Here is a 17,002-nt window from a genome sequence, read left to right as displayed (position 1 = left end):
ATGAACATTTTCTTTCTGGCCAATGTCAGTGTGCACTCCCCAATTGATCTTGAAATCTGTGCATTGAAGATGGCAGAGTGTGTCAACTTAGATGCCTGAATGAAAATGTGGATGTATGGAGTCCAAACTTGGTTATTTTCTCAGTAGGGTTTTATTAGAAGAAATGATTTTGTTGTATCTGTACATGTATGAGATGTTAGGCCACTGAAGTTCAGTGACTACACAGATTCTGCTTGTATTTTACAGGCATCAGACAATATTTACTACTGTTTCAGATATTGGAAAGACTGAACAAAGGATCTATGCATCATTATAACTACTTCTGATGATGTATGTGTGCTCACGTGTGCATGTGTATATGCATGTGCACCTGCATGTGCACACTTGAAATGAAGTTATTTTGAATTCCCCCAAATCTGAGAAAAAAGTTCTAAACCATAGGTAAATCTGCTGTAGAACAAAATCCCAGAGCTTTAGGGAGAGTCAAGCTATGTTATCTTGTGACCAGATATTTAAGCAGATGACTACCTAAAATTTTAATTGTTATGTTATACTATATTATACTGTAATAAGCTCTGGAGATTCAGGTAATACTTCATCTCTGCTCCACACATCGAAAAATGAATCTTATGTGGGAAAGTCTAACGTGGGAACCAAAATATATATATATATATATATTATATATATATATAGTATTTTCAATATAGAGTTAAAGTGAAAGATTTTTCATAAAGAGAGATTAGCGAAAGGATCGATAATGAGACAAGTTTGTCTTATGTTTAGAGAACACTACTTAGATGACCTTGAAACATAAGGAAGTTGGTGAAAGCCAAGTTTGGAAGGATAATTCAACTAAAAGTATGGAGAACTTTCTAAAAAAAAATCTTTAATTCGGTTTCAGGTTTTAAACTTGCAAATTATCCTTTGGGAAGCAGCTCTTAAAGTAAACTATACCTCTTGAGAGGTAAAGATGATTGTAGCTTAGGAGCATAAACTTCTGGGAAGCAAAACAGATTTATAAAGGAAACAGCAGAAAAGGGAGTCCCTGTAAATCATAAGGATTTGAAGGTACCTGGTTTAAAAAATACACATATTTTTACAGAATCTTGTCTAAATTAAAAATATGCAGAATAGCTAAAATTAATATTTTAGTGAATTCTATAATATATAAGTGACTGTAGTCCTTTACTTCTTATTTGTCAACCTAGATCCAAACATATTAGAGGGAAGAGGAAATACACAGGTGAGAGATTGTATTTTTCAAAATGGCTGTAGAAATATTTATGGTCCTACTTGCTCTTCTGGAACAATGGCAGTCCTCCATCAATAGATTGAGTCTCCTTTTCCTCCCCTGTGAATTGGGTAAGTTTGTGATTCTTCCACACAATCGAGTGTGGTGAACATTAGGTTACATGTTATGAGGCTACATTTTAAAGGGAAAACAGCATAAGGCTTCTCCCTTGCATGATTGTGTATTCTTGCATGTTCTCACACTCACGCTCGTGATATTCACACTTGGAACCCAGCCATCAGATCCTGAAGAAGTCCATACTGTATTATGTGGAGAGACAAAATGGAAAAACTCATTTTTAGAACTGAGGAACCCATCTAATACTTAACATCACCCTCCAATCACATAAGGGAATTCTCTTTACATTACTCTAGCCCCTATTCTTTGAGTCCTTTCCTTGCTATTTCTCTGGGTTCTCTGCTAATGGTATCAGTGCTGAAACCAGGCTGTATATTCATCTGGAAGCTGGTGTAGGGAAGAACCTATTCCAGGCATCCTGAGACATAGCCAGAATCTATTTCTTTGGAGTTGTCGGATGCATTTCAACTTGTATATTCTAAGCCAGCAACAAAGAAAACAGGTGTTTATCCCTGCTGATTTGAGTCTCTGTTCTCTACACCCTGTTTTGAGGGGCTTCTCTGATTGGGTGACATCCACCAAGAACAATCTATCTCCCTTTTGAATAACTTGAAGTTACATGGCCTACCCAAACTCAAGGAAAAGAAATTACACAAAGGCAGGGATACTAGGGTGTGGAAAAAAAAGAAAAAAAAAAAAACAACTAGAAATCAGGGCATCTGGGTGACTCAGCTAAATGTCTATCTTTGACTCAGGTCAAGAGCCCTGGGTCTTGTGACACAGCCCCACATCGGGCTCCCTGCTCACTGGGTCACCTGCTTCTCCTTCTCCATCTGCCACTTTCCCCACCTCCCTCCCTCTCTCTCTCTCTCTCTCATAAATAAATCTTTTAAAAAATCTAAATTCAAAGTCTAGCTTTAGATCTACCCACTGTGTGTCTTTGTACAGTGTTTTACCTCTCAGAATCTCAGATTTCTTTTCCGTAATCAGGAGATTTCATTTCTGTGTTTGTATAGATAAATTTAGAGCAATTAAATTATTATTTCAGGCTACTTAAACTGTGATGTATGTAGCATACTTCAAATTTCCCCTGCCTGTATTTGTTTGTAAATGCACTAGAATTTTGTGAACTCCTGTTGGCACTAAGAGAATTATTTTATAAGTATAGCAAAGGGAGAGCTACCCATTATCTGCTGACTGGGGCAAATCTATAGGGTTTTTATATTTCTGTGTAATTTAGTTATCAACAATTTCAATGAACTCTGAGAAGCTAAATGGAAAAATTTTGCATTTCTTCACCATTGACCTTAGTCATGATGAGTAGATACTTTTTTTTTCCTTAAAGCATACCATCATTTTATTTGGTCTTGCTTCGATGTACAAAAATGACAGAAATATATATCCTCATGAAAATACCCAGGAACGTACAGAGTTGGCTTAGGATGCATGTGGTAAACTTAATTAGTAGTCAGGAAACTTCATGAGAGGAAAGGATGGAGAAATGGTAAAAGGGAGACAGATTTAAAGTTAAAATGAGATAAAATATTCTAAAAATTAAATCTGCCTCACAGTAGTAATCTGTAATCTGAAAAGTTACAGGTCTCTTCTTATCATAAAAATTGTATCTGTGATATATTGGGGAAAGAGCCATTTCCACCCCAGAATTCCTGCTTGTTTCTAAGATCTTTCATGAATCATAAATGCCAAGTTTATCTAAGCCTTTTTGAGGAATAAATCTTGCACTAACCTTCAAAAGGACAGTTGGCATAACCTAGAAGTCCTCCCATAGACTGTGTTTCATTTATCCCTGCTAACTCTGACTTCCATTCAGCCCACCATGGACGGTTTTATAGAAACACATCACAAACATTATATGTGCTTTTTATCACTAATGTTCTCTCTCTCTTGGCATAATGAGGTAGTGTTCTATTATTTTATTCAGTGTTCTCAGTATTGATGATTCTAAAGTCAGAAGTGACTCTAGAAACTTCAGTTGTAGTCTGAGGACCTTCATTCATGTGTTTTGCCATTGACATGATTCAGCTACATTTTGTGTGCTTTCCTGGCATGTTGTCAACAAGCAAGTCCTATCTATCCTCCCAATTCAAACCCAGCAAAAGTATAGCACTAGTAACTATTAGCCAGGCATTGCCTTTTATTCTAGGCCACATTGTATGTCACCGATCATCATTCAGTCACCCTTGATGTGCTCTGCTGCTGTGGTCTAAAGTCAACATCCCCTTCTCTACACTGATTCCTTTAGTGGATGTCTGTTATTGAAACATCTTACACAAGAAAAAGCTGTATAAGAAATAATTGCATATGTTCAGTTGAGTGAGCTCTTCTTTACCATACATGACAATTATTAATTTAATAAGCAATGACTTCTACCAGAGCCAGGATCTGTATAGGTGTCCCCAAAAATCTTTTACCCTTTAATATCAAAGTAATAGAAATTGTGGTCAATAATCATATGATACAGACACCACAGAGATCGTTTTCTACAGTATATTTCAATCCTCAGCTGTATCCCAACAATGTGTCTCAGTGTACTGACCATAATTCCAAGAAGTAAAATACATACCCCCTGAAACTTGTGCTCAGTAAATAATTTGACTCAAAAACATAAAGGGAAATATCTGAGTACATGGATAGAAAGGTAGTATATTGAAGTCCAATATTATGCATTCTTAAAGAATTTTTAATAACAGGTTTGACAGTAGGTGGTTATTGCTTTGTGTGTTTATTTTAGAATTTAATCTTAATATAAAATTTAATTTTGACTAACCCAGTAATAGGATGTTCCAGTATATTCTTTATCCAGACACTTAGTACATGGCAGATTTTTTTTTTTATATAAGGAGAAAAGCTTCCAGCTGCTTCTTCTACCTGGTGGGTATTAAAACTTGTCATGATTTTCCAGATGATTAAAGACCTAAATGTGAAATAATACTTTATTGTAAAACTATAAGAGAATGTAAATGCCTTAAAGTAGAAAACTTTTAAAGATGTTTTATAAAAAGCATGATTTAAGAAATAAAATACTGGCATGTTTTACTATATCAAAAACAATTTCTGTAGGGTGCCATATAACAATGCTAAAGGACAAGTCATAAAGTGGGAGGTGATAATGTATATTAACATATATATGACTGTAGATGATATATATTGAGAATAGTTTTTTGAAACTACATGAGAAGAAAATTAATATAAAAAAGGAAAAATATAAGAATTATGGAGAAAGAGGAAGCCAGAAGGATCAATAAACATTTTAAAAATACTCAACTCACGAAATATGAACAAGAAAAATTAAAACCACAATAAGCTACTATTTCAAATCTATCAGAGAGCAAAAAAATTAGAAAGTTTGGCAATATCAACTGGGGAAAAAAAGCCATTCCTGTGAGTGTCTACATTGGAAAAATCATGCTGCAGAGCATTTAACAATATCTTATGAAGGTGAAAGTGTGAATTATTTATGACTCAATAAATCCACTTCTAGTTAGATACCCTAGAGAAAGTCTGATACACGGGCACCAGGATTCATTGCAGAACTGAATTTAATATCAAGAATAATGGAAATAACCTATATACCCCATCAGTAGTAAATTGAATAAAGATGTTGTGGAATTTTAACAAATTGAACATTGCATAAAATTAGAATGCATTATATACATCAAGCGACTAACGTACTTTGAAAAATGATATATGACTATCATTAAAACAATACTATATTTTTGTGAACTTGTATTTAATAGAAAATAATAAAAATATGTTCCTGAAAAATACTATAGAAAAGGAATGGAAATAACAAAATAAAATAGAACAAAGGAGGTTTTAATTATATCTGTGGTGGTAGCGGTGGTATTTGGGTGTGTGTGATGTGAAGCACATGTGATAACATCTAATTAGTAGTCAAATCATAGGTGATTTGGAATTTCTCTCCCTTTATTTAAAAAAAAATTGAAGTTTTTATTTAAATTCCAATTAATTAACATACTGTGTAATATTAGTTCTAGTGTACAATATAGTGATTCAACACTTCCATACATCACCTGGTGCTCATCACAAGCACACTCATTAGTCCCAATCACCTATTTAATCCATTCTCCCACCCACCTCCTCTCTGGTTGTAACCATCTGTTTGTTCTCTATAGTTAAGAGTTTGTTTTTTGGTTTGCCTCTCCTTTTTTCCCCCTATTCTTACATGTTTTCTTAAATTCCACGTTACTCTCTCGAATTCTGCATATTCAATTTTAAAAATTACCTTTCAAAAAGATATTTTTTGCTCCAGGAAGAATTAATTATGAAATGTAGGAGAGATAGGCATCACTCTTCTTGAATAAATGTGTATGAATGGGCCCAGTAGTGAGCAGAGATGGGGTTTAGGAAGAATGTAGTGAAAAATTACTTTGGGGTCAAGAAGATTTTTAAGAGAAAAAGTTATAAACAGGTACTTTTTTGTTTCTCAAGTGATATGCTATTTTTAAAAGAACTTCCACTGGTGAGAAAGAAAGAAAAGAAAGAAAGAAAGAAAGAAAGAAAGAAAGAAAGAAAGAAAGAAAGAAAGAAAGAAAGAAAGAAAGAAAGAAAGAAAGAAAGAAAGAAAGAAAGAAAGAAGAAAGAAAGAAAATAAAAATCCCTTTATTCATCAATAGGAATTGCAATGTAGGGCTTAGGAGTCTAGACTTATGTCTTTACTCCACCTGAGAGCCTGAGAATAGTTGAAGTGGGTCTGTTCTGACCCAGCCTATGGCTGAGGGTCAAAGTTACTTCACAAAAGCTTTTTTGTATAGTGTCATAGGTTTGGAAAATTAGCTGGTTTATGAAGGTAAAGATAGAACTCAAAAACAAAACAAAATACAAAAGAAGCACAGATAAGAGGCACTTCTGTAACCAGTGTGGAAAGATTAAGATTAGTTAAACCATTTTCTTATACCAAAGTAATGGCATTCATTCTGTCAGAATTATATTGTTCTTGAATTTATAAAAGAAATCTGCTAATGGGAACTATTTTAAGATCTTCACTTCTGACTCCTTCATTTTAAAGATAGCATATTGCTTCTCATCTGAGATTTGGACTTTTAAAAAATATTTTATTTATTTATTCATGAGAGACACACACAGAGAGGCAGAGACATAGGCAGAGGGAGAAAAAGGCTCCCAATGGGGAGCCTGATACGGTACTCGATCCCAGGACATTGGGATCACTGAGCTGAAGGCAGATGCTCAACAACTGAGCCACCGTGCACCTGAGATTTGGACATTTGATCACATATTTAAAGAGAAGTAGAGATCTTATACTCATTTTGTTTGCCCTTTTACGAGTATTAATATAGGTTTCACAATCATCCTGAAGATAGATAATATTAATATTATTTTTGAGTAATGAAATGAAACTTGCAGAAGTCAAACTATTAAACCATCTACCTATAGTTTTGCAGCAAATTAGGCGGGACATATTTACTGAATGAATGAACAAATATTTATGAGCCAAAGTAATGGTTTAAAGCATGGTCTGTGTATATGATTCATGTTCTTCAACTATCTCACAGTTGACATTTTATATATATATTCTAAAAAACTGACTATATTCCCTTAAAATCAATAACTACCATTAGGAATGTTTTTCCATTTAATTTACAAGATGTTCAGGTGTTGGGTATTTTTCCCTCCACAATAATATATAGTATAAGGAATTTTTCTGAATAAAGCTATGAATTGCATTTCAAAGCTTACCTAATAATGATTTTGAAATTATGTATAACAGCCAGACTTTTGGAGCAAAATTTCTGAAATGAGGAAAATATTGAAAAGCTTGCTCTCTAGTTTATGAATTATTAGGATTATCTTGGACTTCCAGAACTTGTTTTGTGTATTCTGTATTCATTTAAATCATGTCAAACAATTGGAGAGAACTGTAGTAATAATTTACTTTTGGTTCCCACATATTAATCTTTAGTTTAGAGCTTATCTGCCGAATCAGTGATTTTGGAGTCACCTTGACATTTGCAGAGATTAGAAAATGCAATAGAGATTTGTGCAAATGAATGCACTGAAAGTTTCATGTGGTGGTCATTATAGCCATACATCATTCCACTTTTCTTGACTACACTTGAAGGTGGGAACCAGACTCATGTCTTCACAGTAGCAAAAGAGGCACTTCTGAGAGAGGCCATTTTGTGCTAGCTGGAATCCGAAAATCTTTTGGTAAGACCAAACAATATTTTTTTTTTTTGAAGGAAAGGATTCAGGGTTTAAAATGTGAAAATGAGCTCTGGTAGGACCTCACTAATATTTTTTTTCCTTTTCTTTTAAATGAAGTATAATTGACATACAATATTAGATTAATTTCAGATATAAAGCATAGTGATTTGACAACTCTATAGTTATGCTATGCCACCACAAGTATAACTATTATCTATTACCATACAACACTATTACAGTACCATTGACTATATTCCCTTGTTGTGTCTTCATCCTTGGGACTTACTCATTTTATAACTGGAAGCCTCCATCTCCCACTCCCCTTCATATTTTTTGCCCATCCTGTTATTCCCCTCTCCTCTGGCAACCACCAGTTTGTTTATGTGTATGTTTCTGCTTTTGTTTGTTTTGTTTTTTAGATTCCACATATAAGTGAAATCATATGGTATTTGTCTTTCTCTGACTTGTTTCACTTAGTGTGATGTCTTCAAGGTCCATCCATGTTGTCACAAATGGCAAGTCTCGTCCTTTTTTTATGGCTATATAGTGTGTGTGTGTGTGTGTGTGTGTGTTTGTGTGTGTGTGTGTGTGTGTACACCATGTCTTCTTTATCCATTCGTCTATGGATGGACATTAAATTGCTTTGATATCTTGGCTAGAGTAAATAATGCTGCAGAAACATCTTTTCAAATTACTTTTTTTATTTCCTTTGAGTAAATACCCAGTAATGGAATTACTGGGTTGTATGGTATTTCTATTTTTAATTTTTTAAGGACTTCCATAATGTTTTCCATAGTGGCTGTACCAATTAACATTCCCTTCAACACTGTACAAGAGTTCCTCTTCCTCCACATCCTTGCCAACACTTGTTACTTATCTTTTTGATACTAGGCATTCTGACATGTATAAGATGATATCTCACTGTAGTTTTGATTTTCATTGCCCTGATGATAATTGATGTTAAAGATCTTTTCATGTGTCTGTTGGCCATTGGTGTGTCTTCTTTGGAAAAAGAAATATCTATTCAGAACCATTTTTAAAAATCAGATTATTTGTATTTTTGATAGTGAATTATATGAGTTCTTTATATATTTTGGATATTAACCACTTGATGGGAATATCATTTATAAATGTCTTTTCCCATTGAATAGGTTACTTTTTCATTTTGTTGATGGCTTTTTTTCACTGTGAGAAAGCTTTTTATTTTGTTCTTGTCCCAATAGTTTATTTTGTCTTTCTTCCCCTTGCCTTAAAATGTTGCTAAGGCTGATGTAAAAGAGATTATTTCCCATGTTTTCTCTTAGGAGTTTTGTGGTTTCAGGTCTTACTTTGGGCCTTTAGTTTATTTTGAGTTTATGTATGGTGTAAAAAGTGGTCCACTAAGCCATATTTTTTGAAACATTGTATCTTTTTGGTTAATAACAAAAAGAGCTCTGATTTTGTAATTGTAGTTTATTTTCCTTCTAACAAGTAAATAAAGAGTAAAGTTGAATGCACATATACACATGGAAAAACTAATTAAGATAATTAAGATGATAATACTGAAGCCAAATCCTTTGGTACTTGGGCAGAGATTATAAGTGAAAGATTATACTTTTGATGAGCAACTCTTCCATGCACATCCCATGACAGATTCAATTCTCACTGAATATTTTACCAGTTTGTTTACTAAATAATCACCAACCATTATTCCTCTTTCTTCTTGGACTATAGCTAGGCTACCTTTATCTTCCTTTCTTTCATTTTTGAGGGGTTATATGATTGGATTTCATGCTATGCAATATGAGTTGGCCTGGCCAACAAAATGGATTGTAGAAAAGTGGGAAGTAGAACAGGTTCTAAGGGTCTCTTACCTCATTGCTGTATAGATGTTTCATCAATGCCAATAATATTTGATTTCTCTGTTGGCAGTGATTAAACAGAAACAAGGGATCCACTATACACAAGAGGAAGTAGAAAAGAATCAATGTTCCAAGGAGTAGAGTTTGAGTTTGGATGTGACTAAAGAAATGGTTTTACATTATCTGGAGTGCTGCTTAAGGCAATTAACCATAGAGAAAACACATTCTAGCCCAGATTTCTGGTGCCACATTACAGGACATTGGAACAATCACAAAACATGCTTGAGGTTTAGAAATGGGATACACAATGAGGAAAGTGAATCATTATCTATCCCATCTCACCAACTATTTTTCTCCTTTGGTGCTACTCCTGCCAGCCTCTAATTCTCTACCTTCCCTGTGCCTTTTTTCTCAAGTCTATCCTTTCTTTGTACATTACAACGTTTTTGTACTGTTCTGTTTATTTCATTCTAATGAGGAAATATTTGTTAGCTACTCTACTGATGCAATAATTTTATTGTCCTTGAAAATGCATTTTTTCCCCAAGAAAATTTGCTAACATATTGATTTCTGCCTGGAGCCTCCTCTGCTCTCTACTCTAGCTTCCCCACATAATGTTTTGTTTTGACATGCATCAACTTAGATCAGTTTCTAAACATTGTCACTATTGATGCTTTGGATTGGTTACATATTGCTTTTTGCTTCAGGACTGTTTTTGCAAAATATAGTATGTTTAGCCTCATCTCTGGTTTCTACACACTAGATAACAGGCACACCTCCCTTCTTCCCTAAAACAACCATCAGAATCTTAAAATACTGTCAGATGTTTTTGGATGGCAAAATCATGATTGTTTCAGAACACTTGACTTAGATCTAGATACCTGTCCCCTATGCAATACTGCCCAAAATATCTTTAAAAATACCTTAAAAGTGATACTATCAGGGTTGCTTTGATTACTGCTGATTTTCGCCTAGTGTAAGCAGTTTGACTAAGTGACTAAGGGAGGCATAAAAGACTCCATGGAACAATACTTCTGTATCGAGCCCTTATGAAGCCAAGATTCATTTTATGGATCTTGGTGGTTCAAATGGAGGAAGCAGAAAAGAGATACAAGGGTTTAGAGAAGAAACATGCTAAAATAAACAATATTACAGCATTGTGAATCTAAACCAAGAGACTAAGAAAGCACTTATTTTCTGGTTTAGAAATTGCTACTAGTAGTAGTGGTTGTAATAGCAGCAGCAACACTACCACCAGCAGCATTACTGATAGTTAGAATACTAATAGCTTACTTCTAGTGGATTCTTCTTATATTGCAAGTACTTGTCTAAGTATTCGTATAGAAAGTGTAATTTAATCCTTATAGCAACCTTGTTATATATAGATGAAATAGCTGGTATTAAAAGAGATTAAAATTTTTGCCCAAGTAGAAGGAAGAATCCAACACAATAAAATTCCACACAGAATTAACTGATAATGGGTATAGGCTCAGGTTGTAGACACCTGCATGAGTCATGGTTGGGGAGTTAGTTGGGGAGCAAAGGAAAGAAAGAATGTAATACCAAACACTTTCTTGTTTGTGTTAAACTTAGGAAACTTTACTGTATTACTCATTTCAGCATGCAACTGATATGAAATAGACTAAATAATAAATTTATTGGATTTTAGCAAAAATTCACTGGTTATCTAAAACTTTGAGATTCCTTGACATTTTAAGATAGAACATCTAATGGGAGGGATGAGTCAGGTAAGTTTGGTACCAGAAAAGTAGTGCAATAAAATCCTCTTAATTCTCATAACTATCAGTTTTCCCATATCTGTCAAAATGTCTTACAATCAAGTTGCATGTGTTTCTTCAGAGGTCTTTTGGTGCCTGTGGCATTCCCAGCATTGCTCTGCTCTTTATACTTTATGCTGTGAGGATGGTGCCTTATTATATGAAATGAGGTTCCTATACTTACTGATCCATTGAAGGAGTCAAACCCAGACACAAATCACAACTATACAGAAACAGAGGCATCATGAATTTGAATAGTACAACATAAGAATTTTAAAAATTATGAATTTTACCCTTCAAACTGGAAGGATTGTCATACAAATCTTCCAGGTGAATGTGATATTTACTGATTTTCCTTCCCTTGTAGCTTCTCCTCTATTACCACCACCACTCCAAAAATAAGTAAATGAACAATATATATAAGTCACCCACAGGAGCAAGGTGTGTAACATGGGTATTTTCTTTGAGGTTTTCAAATCATTCCCTCTTAATTGTGTGGTAGCTGCTTCTCAAGGATTCTTGTCTTTCTCTTTTTATCGTTGTCCTTTTCTGTATACCAGCATCTCTCTGTAGTTTTAGATGTGAGAGGAATGCTGTGATCCTGTCCCAGCCTGCACAGATTAAAAGTTTTTGTGAAAGTTTCTCCACTTTTATTGTTATAAACAGGACCTTTCTTAGAGCCTTAACTATTTTTCTCTTGAAATTACATCTGCAGGGGGTGGGAGTGAATGGGTGACAGGCACTGGGGGTTATTCTGTATGTTGGTAAATTCAACACCAATAAAAAATAAATTAAAAAAAAAGAAATTACATCTGCTATAATGGTCACACCTTACAATCAAGTATCCAATTCATGCTTCACACAGTTGGTTTAAGTAGGTAACCATTAAGGCTCCTTCTAACCCCAATATTATTTAATTCTAAATGATTTTCTCTGAAAGGGAGGAACTCCAGGGACTGGGGCAGTCAGTGGGTGGACAGGCAAGCTTTTACATTTAATTCCCCATAATTTTCTCCGGGTAAGTGCAATGTCAAAAAATGATGATTGAACTAATCTGTATCCTAAAGGAAGGAAAAAGAAGTAATGCTTTCATTCCTTAGTGAAAAATTATGACCCAGTTTTAAAATGGATATAATAGAATGTTACCAAGATAATTACAGTATTTATAATCAAAGTATCTCTCTAAATATCTTATTTGCATTTACAATTTTTCCCTAGATTATTAACTAATGTTAACTATTTACATGCTTTTTTGAATGCCGTCTAAATAAAGAATTTGTTACCTTGGAGAAAGTGTAACAATTTAGGATTTGACCTTCTTGTAATTAGTATTGGTTCACTTGTTTCTGAGATCTAAGGAGAGCTGTTTCTTCCCACCCATACCTTATTCAATTTCCTAATCTTTTTTTTTTTTAAAGGTTAGTAATTAGAACCTATAATTCTCAGAAATTTTTTAAGGTAAGAATGCTATGTGTCCTTTTACATTCCAAACATACAGGCAGACACATACCTACCCACCTCTAAAATATTATTTTTGAGACAATTTTAAAAATTGCTTAAAATCTGAGAAATAAGGTACATTAGAATCTGAGGTTCTATTTTTAAATCCTTTGCAGCTAAGAAAATTTTGAAGAACAAGGTATATTTCAAGGGGTCTTAGAGAGTTTAACTTAATAGGCCCATGTGCCTTCTGATGCATTGTAACTGTGGCCTGGCAGCCTAGGATGTAGATGCAGGTAATATATTTTAGGTGCATGTTTATATCCATCTCTCCTAAGTTAACATAAATTCTGATCAAGCTCTAGGGAACAAGTTATCCTTCATAATGTTGTTGAGAATTACTACTATAATGTTCTACTTTTGGCTTCACAGACTACCCTCAGAAGTTTAAGAGGAGTCTTGTTAGTATGTTTTTCTATGGACTATAACTTTTGTGATATTCTCAAGTCATCTTGAAAATGTCTAGATATTTAAAAATCATTCCTCTAGTGAAAACTATATGGCCTTTGAGATCATATTTAGCTGGATTTGTGTCCTGGATCTGCCATTTACTGCTTGTGTGGGTTTAGGAAATTTGTTTAACCTATCTAGGACTCTTTTTCATTAGACTATGGTATAAACTAGATGATAGAGCCTAAGTAAAATGCACATATAGCATCTTTCTTATTGGTCCATTACCCAATTTCATGTCTTTCTTTCTGCAATAGTTACAGAATTTATGTCTTTCACCTAGACATGTATTGCTTTGAGTAAAGACTTTATTTGCCAGCTTTCTTGGTTGTGGTCATGGAAAAATCAAAGCGTTATATATAGGATATGGGAAGTTTTATGAATTACATTAATAAATAAGTTTATTTGGTTAAACAGGTACAGAATGTGTCAAGCCCTCAAACATATAGAAACACGCTTATTAAGCAGAATAATTTAAGGGTTCAGAAATTATCTCCTAGGCCTGGCCAAAGAGTAGTCTAGCTTTTAAATATTCAAAGATTGAATAACTCAGGCCAACTGAGTCAACTCTCCTACTTATCTCTGCATCTTCTTCCTTATGGAATCAGTGGAAGTTCTACTGGTGTGTGACCTAATTCTCCATCTATATTCTCTCTTGCTTTCTTCTCATCACAGACTTCATTTGTCCATGATATCTCTGTTCCTTTAACTTCTCTTTCTTCACTACTTCTTCTCAAGTCCAATTCAGAAACAAAACAAAACAAAATACCCCCAAAAAACTGAGAAAATTCTCTATTTTCTTCCTTCAACCACAATCCTATTTCCATCTTCTTTATTTATTGTCAAATTGCTCTAAATATGTTTTTATACAGGTTTCTCTCTATCCATATCTCACTAATTCATACTCACCTATTACTGAATTGATGATATTCTATAAAATCACCAGTGACTTAAAGTCTTGGTTAAAGTCTTTGGTTTCTTGAACCAAAAAATAATATTTCAGGATTGTTCTTGTATGGATGCAATTAAAAGTCATAGCATCCCACTAAACCAAAATCTTTTTTCCCCCTTTGGATTCTGTGATAATTCAAATAACATTCATGCATTCAGAAACATTAATTAGTGACTTACTGTGTGTCAGATTCTGTTCTAAAAACTAAGCATGCATTGCCCAATAGGTCAGTTTTTTGTGCTTGGGTACCTCATAACAACCACTACCACCATTTTTTTTTTTTTTTCATCTAGCACTTACTCTGAGCAAGAAGCTGAGAATTAATTATATGATTCCCTGTAATTCCTGTAATGTTCCTTGTGAAAGCCACTATTATTATCTACATTTCACAGAGGAAAAAACTTTAGTCAAAAGAAGTCAATGAACTTTACTAAGGCTTAACAACTATTTATTAAATCTTAGGACTTGAGCCACTATATATTAAATACCAGAGTCCATGACCCTTACTTTTCTTTGGAAAAAAGTAATCTGTATTCTTTATTCTCAGTTTTCTGGGCATTTGGAAGGACTTGAATGCAGCATGATTGTTGTTAGTTTCTATGTTTTGCATGTGCTATTTCTGCTCTTTTGAATACTGCTTCCCCAGCTATTAACCAGCTTAGTCTTAACTTATTTAACCTCTGGGTAACTTACAATGGTGACTCTACTATGTGTTTGTGTGTCCTCCCAAATAACTTACCCTTAATGTGGAATTTACCAGAGTAAAATTTAATGCCCTGTTTATTAGTCTACATTTCCCAATAAACTATAGTTTTCTTGGTAACTTCAATGGCTCACACTTGCCGAGACAACTATTTTTTCATGAAGGAATGAATGATTATAATTTTTGCATTATTTGTTCCCCAAAGAATGCTACCTGTTCATGTTTTCAAAATAACTTCTTAGTTGATTTTTCTTCCTTTCCAACCATTTCTTCAATAATATTCAAATATTTCTATGCTCCTACATGTACACAATGCTCTCTTTTTTTTTCTTATCCACAAAATGTTCTACTCATACCTAGTGCCACTCTTGAAATTCTTAGCCTTTAAGACTTGTCTCAGACATGAATTCTCCTAGGATTCCTTTAATAATTTTATTTGTTTATGTAAGCAATAATAAGTTGTTTTGTCTTATATTTTATTTCCTCTGCTTCTTTTTCTAAAAAGTGAGATCTTATATTATTAATTCTTAATAACCAAAATCCTTAGCATAATCAGTGAAATAACTTCTTAATAAATTATAGCCATTATTATTTCTCAGAACCTTTATAATATAGATGAGTATAATCTACAAATTATTTAATTTTATCTTTTAAAATCTATTTTTATAATATGTTTAAAATTTTATCAAGGACTAGTTTAGGAAAAAATTAAATACCAATCGAAGTAGAACTGAGATTGAGATGCTTTTATAATGCAGTTGCCTTCTACCATATGTTCCATATGTTCATGTACCTTATTGAAGAATCAACAACATTTATATCCCTAAGATACTTCCTTTGACAATTACACTCATAATGTCTTCTAATGAGGCTGGTTTTATTTTATAAATTACAGAAATTAATTATTTTTATTAGATAGTTGAGGATTTGAAACTCATTTTTTTTTTGGATTTGAAACTCTTACATAAACTCTTATTTTAATTTTGTGACTGAAAAAATTTTCCCTAAAATATTTTTACATGCTCTCCAGACTCCAGTTTGCTAGCCTACAAATTAAAAAACAGTAATCATTTTTCTCCTTATGTTGTTAAAAGGTGTTTTAAATTATTTATAGACATATGATAAGAAAAGACAATTCATCATGCTGCAGAAACCCAACACTAATTACTAAAGATTAGCCACTTTTTCTGAGACTGATAAATTATTTTCAGTTGTTTACAGACAAACAATACAAGCAGTCATGTCTGGGCAGCTGAAATAAATGACCTGTATATAAACAAATGGTGTTTTCTGTTGTGGAAGATTTCATCCTTTCTAGCACAGGCATACATCCACTATAATTTTATAAACAATTTTAAGTGATTTTAAAAAAAAGATAAATTCACAGTAAATGAGGATCAAGGATGGTGTGCTTGACATATGCTCTCTCTAAAGTTCCATTAATATGGAAAGTAAACAATATTTAGTAGCCAGTGAATAACATTCTGCATTCATTTTGCTCATTTAAAGTCTTTATTATTCAATATTATCACATTTCTTTCACAAGTTATAAAAAGTAAACTTTTAGTGCATTTTCTGTTTTCAGAATTTAGAAAGTTTGTAGGGAGTGGATACAAGGGAAATAGCAAGTATAAATTTGTGGTTATAGTATAATGGTCTTTGGAATCACATGGTTTTATTTCAAATCCCAATTCTGCAGTATACTAGCTGTGTGATGCTCCCGCTCTTTTACTTAATACCTGTAAGTATGATTTTATTTATCTATAAAATAGAGTAACAAATGCTATTTCTTTATGATACTAAGAGACTCAAATAAAGCAATGTGTATAAAGTACAAGTAGCTGGTAACAAGTAAGTTCTCAAAAAATTAGGTACAATTATTATTAGGTCTATAGTTATTTTTTAAATTACTGTTATTACAAATGCTATGATTTGCATTTTTGTTTTAATGAATGGCCACTGATTAGATTTTGCCTTGGCTTATTTAATACACTTAATATAGTGGCAAAATAGTTTATATTCATTAATTGATTGTAATTATTGCACTAAAATGTATAAATAATCTACTGATTTATTTATATGGATATCTTAAGAATGGGATTATTTTTCCATGGCAGAGAGAGGTTAAAAGACATCCCTGCCATAGACAGATAGATGTACAACCAAAGCTGTATCTATAAATTTTTTGGCTTTTTTAAAATA

At 33.3% G+C, this 17,002-nt stretch overlaps 1 long non-coding RNA gene across 1 annotated transcript in view; it reads right to left on the bottom strand.

Annotated features, from left to right (window-relative positions):
* Positions 1-1,209: 1,209 nt before the first annotated feature.
* LOC140641786 (uncharacterized) overlaps positions 1,210-17,002 on the bottom strand; it is a 29,611-nt gene continuing 13,818 nt past the window's right edge. Inside the window, exons 3-4 of the long non-coding RNA XR_012038373.1 lie at positions 4,158-4,304; positions 1,210-1,551 (exon numbers count right to left, since the gene is read on the bottom strand). This is a non-coding gene — a long non-coding RNA (uncharacterized lncRNA). The remainder of the gene's footprint in view (positions 1,552-4,157; positions 4,305-17,002) is intronic.

Source organism: Canis lupus, chromosome 10 (assembly GCF_048164855.1).
Source record: "Canis lupus baileyi chromosome 10, mCanLup2.hap1, whole genome shotgun sequence".
NCBI classification, from domain to species: domain Eukaryota; kingdom Metazoa; phylum Chordata; class Mammalia; order Carnivora; family Canidae; genus Canis; species Canis lupus.
This window is presented reverse-complemented; position numbering and strand designations above follow the sequence as displayed.